Consider the following 9,864-nt stretch of genomic DNA (forward strand, 5'->3'; position numbering starts at 1 on the left):
GATGCTTCCCAGCGAAGGGACTTCAAATGCCGCAAGTTCCTCGAAGTTCCAATAGCCCCACACGTGTATTTCCAAATAATGCACCAACGCATTTGATGATTACCTTCCCACTCACACGGGGTGTTATCTGCAGAGACCGATACCTGATGGCGCCCGCCGGGCAGTTCTATCCACCCCAAGGCACCACCACGTGTGTGGTTACCTAACCGCACGGTTACGTATTGCGCCGCCACGCCACAACCGATGACCTCCACCTCGTTTTTGGCGTCTTATCGACCGCGCACCTTGAGACCGCCGGTCTGGACGCATCTCTTTAGAGCGTAGAGACAGAACACCCTGGCACACGACCCTGAACATCTCGGGGAATATGGATGAAATATGAACCAACAGACGGTTGGCTGGCTGGCCGACCGAAATAAGTAACCTAATTCTTTGGCCCCGAAAAATCCGGCGGGACACAGTCTGATTTCCGGACTGCTACATAATTCAACACACGACCAGAAGCTCTAGACTCTATGATTTGTAATGTAGAATAGGCGAGAGACTCTGGAGAGGTGCGCCCAAGGTTTACACCACCACCACCAGAGGGCGCACCAGCCGGCGTATAACCTACTTTCGGCCCCTCCCGACGCTCCAAACAACCCGAGAAACGGCGCGTGCGTGCGGTGTGACCTAGCACAATTTCACCAGAACGCAGAAGCAGTCGCGGCGAGGTGGCAAACAAACACGATCATTATGTGAACACACGGGGGCCAGACCGCCGCGGCCAGGGTTTTCTTCCGACGAAACGACACACTCACGTGACCTGGCTCCGACATCACGTCCGACGAAGGCCCGTGATGATGCTGAGACGAGTCGGAGGAAGGCCCTGAAAATGGCTAATTTCGCGAACGACCGGAACCGACGACCATCGTCGGCCACGTCGTCGGAACGGGGTCAAGGGGGCCTCGTGTTCTCATTTCGCCTTCACAACACTCAGGACGGGTCGGGTTGACGTGGTCATCGAATTGATCGATCGAAAGCTGGACCGCCGCCACCGCTTTATCGGAAAGTCTGCCTGCATTTCCGGTCGCAGCAAGTCCTGTCCGTTGGCGCAGTGTGACTAATGGTCGCAAACGGGGAATCCGCGAATGACTTGTCCGCAAAGTTTCGGGAACACCACACACCGTCGTGATGGCTCGATGGCGTGGCTCGTCCAAAGTAGGAATTCCCATTAAGTGCGCTGCTGTTGCCCCCCATTTCCCGGAGAATCGAATCGGTAATTGATTGATTCTGGGAAAGCGCGCGCGCGTCCCAAATGCACACACCACCCACCGATTCGCTGAATTTCCACTGAATTCTGGCCATTAACCTTGCGCCCGGAACCACCTTTCGCGATGATTTCGGTTCGGAAAGTGACACGTGACCTGTGTCTAATCACGGGTCCGCTACGGACGATTAAACATAGCGACCGACCACGCATCGATTGACTTCTAGCATGACTCCCGAGGGGGGCTAGAAATCGGGGGAATACAAATTACGCCACACGCCATTCCAATTTGCCAATCAAGCGTACGACCTGCAGCGGTTCTTAAGCGAGGCCTTTCGATATCGTTAAGCCCAATTGAGGACATATTTTGGGGCTATAATTAGAAATTGGGCCAACCAGATTGGGCAGGCAAGGAACCATTTGGAGCGAAGTAAACCATAAAACAAACTTCATTAGCATAGTTCCAATCCGTAAGTCGTCGAAAAATGGAGCTCTTTCTCTCCGCTGCCCTGATTTTGACCCACCACCAGAGTGTGATCGGATAAATTATAGCGAAACACGCTCATTCCCAGAACACTCTGCGCTCATCATCATCCGTCCGTATTTACGCATCGGTAATTAATCCGAGAAGAGCATTTTAATTTAAATTGCTTTCCACACAGAGGCGGGCGCGAGTTCAACGAACCGGAACTTGAAATGCTACTGTTTGTGGCACACACATTCACAATTGGCGCTGATACGAAATTGGTCCATCGCTGGGATGGGGCAACTTCCGGGAAAGCCTTTCCACGGCCGAAATGAAAGCCTCTTCCGAAGCTTTACATTTTCGATCGAGATTTTCCGAGTCAACATTCTCTTGGCCGGTGACTCTGCACACGCCTTCCGCGAACCGTTACTTCGGAAAACATCCATTTTCCCCCGTTTGCGTCGCCAAAAATTGTAGATGGCAAATTTTTATATGCAAATTTTGCATTTGGTCCGCGCGGCGAAGTCGGAACAACGTCGGGAAAAAAAGTGTGAAACTCCCGCGCTCGTGCGTTCGTCTCACGCGTCAATGGCTGGCGCGATCGGAACACGGAAGGAAGGTTCTCTCTCTCCTACAATGCTGCGCGTTCCAGCTGGCATCATAAAAGGCGGAATTGCGTCAGCAGCTTTTTGGGGTGGTGAAAACAACAACAACACCACCGGCCATGAACAACAAATATCCACCAGAAGGCAGCGGCTGCTGGACTGCCCTGGACATGATGTGACGCATCTTTGCGAAGTGGCGGTTCGAGGAATTTACCGTGCGCGTGAAATTTCTTATCTAACAGCGTCGTCGTCGTCGTCGTGATAATAGTAAGAAGGGGAAAAACCGAAACGAAACGATCATCCAACTAACGGTTGTGCTGTGAAAACAATGCCAATGGAACGGAATGTGTAGGTCCCAGTGGGGGGTAAGTCTCAACTGGACACAAACAACAACCGCGTATGCCGGAAGTGCGTAGGAAAAGATAAGCCAATTCAGGGGCAAACGGTGAGAGGATCTAAGTAGATGGTTTGATTTAAAGTTGTGTCATTTATTGGAACATTTTAAAAATTCCAAACATTACAAGTCTGTTCAATAAGTTTGTAGCCTCAATAAGAAAAACCCAATTTTCTGGTTTGAAATACACTCTATTATTCAGTACACTTTATTATTCAGCCTTGTACTGAATCTCTTTCAGTTATTCGACGATTTTCCAATACGGTATCCTGTATTTTTTACGATTTAAGTGTTCTGTCTTTTGTCCTTATATAATTTCAAGATTCGTTCATACATTTTCATTTGCTTCCATTTGATACTAAATGGCCTGTTAAAAAATTGTTCAGTGGTCGATTGAAATGAAACTTCACATACGTTCATATGAAGAGTGTACCAATATGACAAACAAAATTGACCTCGTAGCAGCGCCCTCTATTCGGCTACGGTGGAATTCCCGAGGCTACGAACTTATTGAACAGTCCAGTACATGGTAAGATTTACTCTCTTTAATTACTTTCATTATTTACTGTTTCAAGAAACAGATTAAGGTAGACAACCGAACAAAATACGATCGAAAGGTAAGAAACCGATTCAACGAATTCGGATGAGATAGATTTGCTGTGACCCGCCTATCCCCTCTTTATGCTATTCTAAGCCCCCGTGTGTCCTAACACCCCGCGCGAGCCGAGCGACCCACACACAAACAACAAACGAGATTTATGACCGCTTTCAAAATAGAATATGGCGGGGCCAAAAATAACCCACACACCTTGAATCGGGGAAATCCGAAGCAGGTAAAACAAAACCGGCCGGTCATCGTCATCGGAAGGAATGTTTGACCGGGCGAATTTAGCCAGAACGGAGCATTGCGTAGAGACGAGCCGCGCAGAACATTGGGGAACTAGCGCAGAGCGCGCCTTAACCGAAAATTGATTACTAAACATTAGGACTCGCGGCACACTGATTAGCCCCCGGCCTCGGATACCTTGGAATGCGCTCGTCAATGCGTCATCGGTCAACGGCGCGCCATCTGGGACACGTGCGCACGTCAAATCGCGATTGGCGATCAAATCGCGATCGAAAGTTCAAGCATACCGAGCGAGAGAGAGAGATGGTTTTCCGGGAATCGCGGGAAGAAAAAAGGCAACAAACTTAAACAAACAAACACACACACACACACACACACACGATAAGACCGCGATTCACGTCGCGTGGTGGTCTCGCGTCTCGCGTGCTGCGTGTACTGCGCACGGTCGCCGCGCGCGAATGACGCGAGCGCAAATTCTTGGAATAGTTTGAAAGTTTTGCGCAATTTTCGGGGCTGGCTACTCCCTCCGGTGGTGGTGGTGGTGGTGGCCCCAAAAAACAGGTTCACCGGACCGACCGACCGCGGCTGACCTGCAGCTGCGGCGGAGAGCGATAAAATTCTGAGAAATGTGTTTTCGCGTTCGCCTTCTCCCCCGGCGCGCGTATTATGAGTGGGATTTTCGGAACGTTCACTGTGTTTTTTTCCCCCGTTCCTGTTCCGTTCCGAGGTCGCGGCGCGCGGACCTCCACGCTGCGTGGCCGCGTGTTTATTTTGCTTTATTATTTCGCGCACACAGAGAGCGGCAGAATTTCCAGGGAACATAATTTCAGTAATCCCACACACAGTGCGCGGGCCGACGGGTCCCACGTCCCACGGGAGAGAGGGCCGATTTTGTAAATCGCGGTACTCCATCTTCGTCACACACACACTCTCAATTCAATGCTGAATGGTCGATGTGTGTATTCCAAGAAGCTGGTGCATTCCAGGAAGCAAATGCGTGTCGCCACGCGCCACAATGGAATGGCGCTGCTGCTGATGACGGGGGATGCTGATGATGATTGTGCGTCAGAAGCATCTTTGTTTGGGGCCTGAGACCAACGTAAAAACACTCACCAGCAGCGCCAGTTACGTTTATGGTAATCATTCCTAAGTCCGGGCAGCTTATTTTGTTAAAAAGTAATAACAAGGATGTAAGCAACATAGAGACCATCTCAATCGGTGTCTTGTGGCCGCCGTAATTTTGCGGACCTTCATACTGGGGTGTTCAATAAGTTCGTATGGTCGGTAACACGGGGCGCCGCTACGAGCCTGGTCTTTTTATCTCTCCTGATAATGAGAGATGAATCATACCAAACATTCATTAATAACTAATTTACGATTTCCATCGGTTAGCTTGCGATATCTAGAGGGTTCTGCGATAATACATGCTCAAAAACAGTAAGATGTCTTGTGAATTCTTCGCCGTGCTATTCTCAGCCCTAGTTTTGCAATTTTACATATTAAAACATGTAAAATATCACGTTACTATTGCTCATAAATTTAAATAATGTACTCTAGTTGCTTTACTACCGAGCAAAACGAAGGAAATTGGAGTGAAAAACTGAAAACTTCAAGTTTCCAACATAAACTAAACTTGTTTTCGCCGTGCTCAAATTGAACTATGGCCACAAATGGCCGCACCAGTTTACTAGATTACATCAGATTTGGCTCTTAGAACCTCAAACTAACATTCAACATCTCAAAAGAGCCATTCAAAACAAAGATGTACTCATATTTTCACATATTACTCAAATGTTCATGAGCTAAGGTTCTTTTCGTCATCCAATGTATAAACGAATGTTGAAAGTGTATAAGAACTCTTCGCCTTCAATTAGACGTTTAAAAGAAGGGTATCTGAGTTTAAACGCAGTCGTAGTAGCCTTCAAGACGATCATCGTCAAAGACGTCCAACAACAGACATAACACCTGAAATCGTAGAAAAAAATACAGGATATCGTATTGGAAAATCATCGACTGACTGCAAGAGATTTAGTATAAGGTTGAATTATAAAGTGTGCTGAAGTGTCCAAACCATAAAACTGGGTTTCTCTTACCGAGGCTACGGACTTATTGAACAACCTCTAGTAGAGCCTGATGCTGACAGCCATCGGTAGGTATCTCGCCTGCGGACTGCTATGTGGAGCTGCGCTGAATATAGCCCGGGGTCGTTGATGAATGAAATTGAAATGGAAGCTCCTCCGGGTACAAAGGCCCCAGGCGGGTTCGATCCCAATTAGCCCCCAACGTGGTCCCTTCCTTCTTCCGTTGTTGACGTTGAGAGAAACCACAAAAATCCAAAATCAGCACTCGGAACCACGCTCATGGGGGAAAGCCCATCGGGAGTCGTCAATGGTAAACACTGAGTCCCCCCACACACACACGTACACGCGCAAACACAATTTGAAGAGCCCTGATTTCATTCGGGGAGGCTTCAGTGGGTTCCACGAAAAGGATTGCCAGCCTACCTCGGCTGGCGGCAGCTGCCCAGCCCAGAGAGGCGACGGCATGGTTACGAGGAGCTGTGGTTAAGCAAATTTCCTACGAAAAGTACGTGACCCAACCACCAATTATGGGCACAGAGAGAGAAAGAGAGGGCAGCCATATCAGCAGATAATGCGCCGTGCGTCGTGCAGGACAAACCGCACCACTCTAAAAATTCTACGAAACTCTAATTGCATGCAAACCGTGCTGCAGATAGGCGCTATCGTAACGGATGAGAAGCCGCCAACAACAACCACATCAACCCTGCCATCGCCAGAGGTGAAGAAGATCCGCAACCGACGAATCCTCCCCACAACGGACTCAATCGCAAAACGGATTCCCCCGAACGATGATAGGGCTCTCCCCAACCGGAACACGCTGTGTGCAATCGCGGAATGATTAGGAAAGCGGTGTGCCGGGGCGTTGCGTGTAATTCCCAGAAATAAGCCAGGCCAGTGACGGGGCCACACATAACTCGAGAACAGATATCGCGTCGTGCCGTGCTCTAAACGTAGGCCCCACACATATTCCAATAATTCGCTTTCTGACAGCAACGACCCTCCTGCTGCTGCTGCTGTAAGTGATTTGGAATTTTAGGAATTCAGGGTCTCACAGAAAGCACACTGGGACAGGCTTCCCGGGAAATCGGAAGGCTGACTGGCTGTGTGTGATTAAGCCCTTCGGTGGAAAGCCAGTGCCGGGCCAGCACGCAATTCAAATCCAGAGGAAGCGCCGAGACGCACGTGTGGATCGTACCTCCGTTTTCCCGGAACGAGAAACCATGAGGCGGTTCCCGGTTTGACTTGACCTAACCGCCTAACCCAACTCCCTCTGTTGGCTGAGGGGTTTTTGAATCCCACCAGAAAGAGACACACTGAGGAAAAGGGTCTACACGTCCCGGGGCGGGCTGGTAATCGATTAAAATGCATCACAAGCCACCACCGACCGCGCGGTCATCGTCTGGGGCGCGTTGTTGCGCTTCTTCCGTGGTGCAGCAGCTGCCTTCCCCCCGCCGGTGCTGCCGTTGATTGCCGTTTTGCGTTTTAATTGAATTTCATTAGCCATTCAACGGACGGCGGTGCACTCCATGCCAGGAAGGCACCCGGACACCCGGAGGAGAAGGATAGCCCTTCACATGGCTGGTGAAGGGCCCGGCTATCTCGGTGCAGCGCACACGCCCGCGTATTAATTGCGCATTGTTTTCTTCCAAAGCAGCACTGGAGTGTGTTTGTGTTGTTGATGGGAATCGGAAATTGGAGAATTGATAGCCTCAGCAGCAGCAGCAGCAGCAGCAGGTTTAATAACCCGCGGCGATTCATAAAACGATGATCCTCTCGACCGGCGCACTTGTGGGAGACGAAGCGGACGAAGGTCCGGAGTCCGGAATTACCGATTCTATACAGTTCGGAATCAATTAAATCGGCTTCACTCGCACCAATAATCGAGTCGACCGGAGTCGACCACCTGTCTCTCGGCTAAAGGCGAAGAACTAAGGAAAGGGTTTTGGCCCGAAAAATGGAGAATCAGATACGGAAACAAGTGAACAACAAAACGAAACCCTCCGTGGGTCGTCTCCGAGAACCTCGGAGAGATCCAGCGTGCGGTTCACGGTTCATTTCCGCGACTCCCCGGGAATGGTTCCAAGAGGGACGTGCGCGCGCGTGTTGGTGAAGTCATTTAAAGTACGTTCGCTCGGCGGGGCCATTGGCCGGACACACGCGGGCATGCACCGAAAAACACGGAACGGAATCCATCATCCCGACGAGCGAGCGAGGGCAAACTCCCGAGAACTACGGCGTAGTTCTTCGCCTTTCCGTGCCTTCCACAATCTTCGCCGAAGCGCCGCCGTCGCCGCCTTCGTCGTACCCTTTCGCGCCTGGGGGGGTTTAATGGCTCGCAGGATGATGCACTGACGCGCAGGGAAGGAACAGCGACCGAAAACCAGTCTTGCGGGATGATGGTGTCTCTGAACTCGCGCGCTTCTCTACAACCGAGAGAGAGACACACACACCTGCGGATGTGGTACCAACACCACCACCACCGCGACCGACGAGAGCGGATCTTACGGACCAAGATGTGCGCCTCCGTTCCGTCCGACAACATTCCGTCAAAACGCTCCCGGGGCCACACTTCAAAAGGAAGTACAGGATGCGCGATTAAGGGGCTCAGAGCTCGGGCGGAACGTCACAACAGTCCCGAGGACGAGGATATCTGCAAGACCAAAAATAGTCCGTATCGATTTTTCGGTGACACGGCGGCCACCCATTGACAAGATGGCGTGTGCGTGTGGTGGCGTACTCGTTGTACTCGCCTCGAAACCCCCCGTGAACCTGTTTCTTTCATCTTCCGCCGGCCCCCGGGGGACAACATTCAGCCATTCGGAACGGCTTACGTCGCGTCTCGGTAGCTCGCGGGGGTCTCAGCAGAGAAAGCAACCCCCACGAAGAACGCGGGCCCGGAGCACAGCACCACAGCAGCCGCCGACTTCGTGGCGTTGGTCTTGGGCCCGGACCTACCGTACACAGGTTCGCGCACCCTCTCTCTCTCTCGAGCGCGCCGTTGCCAGACATCACGCGATCCGAACGTCGAGACTTACGTCAGAGACCTCCCTCCGAACGGCGGCCGATGGGCTGTCCTTCGGCACCTGCCTTATTACGCTGCAGCGTCTCATATCTCCGTCGTCGTCGTCGTCACGGTTTGGTTGGAACAACCGTCGTTCGCGCTAAAAGACAATTTTCTCACACTCGACGTAACACACGACGACGACGACAACGATGGTGATGATGATGATGCTGTGCTCTGGTAGTTTTCTCTTTCAAAACATTACGACCCCCCTCTGGGTGAGCGCTACCCCATAAGCGGTCGATGTCTGCCAAAGATACCCCCCATATGACAGCATATGATCAAGGATCTGAATTACCCGCAAAAGAAACTCGTCACAGTATTTGATAGAAAGTTTACCACCTGAGGCAACCCCGTTCGGTTTATTACGTTAGGCGAAGAGGCACGCAACAACGTCGCCAAAATCTTCGGCTCACACTTTTGGCGATAAGATGTCCGCTTCTCAGCACGATTCATCGCAGCGCCATCGCGGTGCTGATAAGAGAGAAGTCCGCGACCGCAGGCAGCAAGCCGCGGGGGCAAAGTCAAACAGAAGGAATTCCCCGTTCGGGGATGGGATGTGCCGCGAAGAAGTGACGAACTGGCGCCACCGTAACCCTTCTTTATCTTATCACAGCCTCTTGAGCCTCCCGTTTGAGTGTGTGTGTGTGAGTCTCGACGATGAAGACAGGCATTCATTTCTGCACCTGTCACCGTGGAACATTCTGCCGAATCACTTCATAAACAACTTTCAAACTTCGCCCGGGGACCACGGCCACCATCAGTTGTTGCCGACCTCAACGAGGAGGTAATGGTTGTCGGCGAACGCATGATGTTCGGGACTCATCTTCCAATTAGCTAACCACCGCTCGGTTTGCCTGCCTGGGTAAACCCCTGGGCCTCTGCCCCGGTTGGTCTCTGCACACTGTCATTACCTCGGGGCGTCGCGTAGAGCAGCTGGACTTTCGCAAATTTTACTTTATAATTTGTCGTCCCAAAACGTATTATTTGAGCCACTTTCCCTCGTGTTTCGGGTCATCGTCTGACTTCACAGAAAGGAGAAGAATGGTGCCCGAAAAAAAAACTCCGGAAAAGGAGGGTACCGATCCCAAAGGAGACCTTCCTGGATTACGCCGCGTTGTGCTGTCTCAGGGGCTACCTGTCAGTGCGTGCATCCCCAGA

Source organism: Anopheles cruzii, chromosome 2 (genome assembly GCF_943734635.1).
Source record: "Anopheles cruzii chromosome 2, idAnoCruzAS_RS32_06, whole genome shotgun sequence".
NCBI classification, from domain to species: Eukaryota; Metazoa; Arthropoda; class Insecta; order Diptera; family Culicidae; genus Anopheles; species Anopheles cruzii.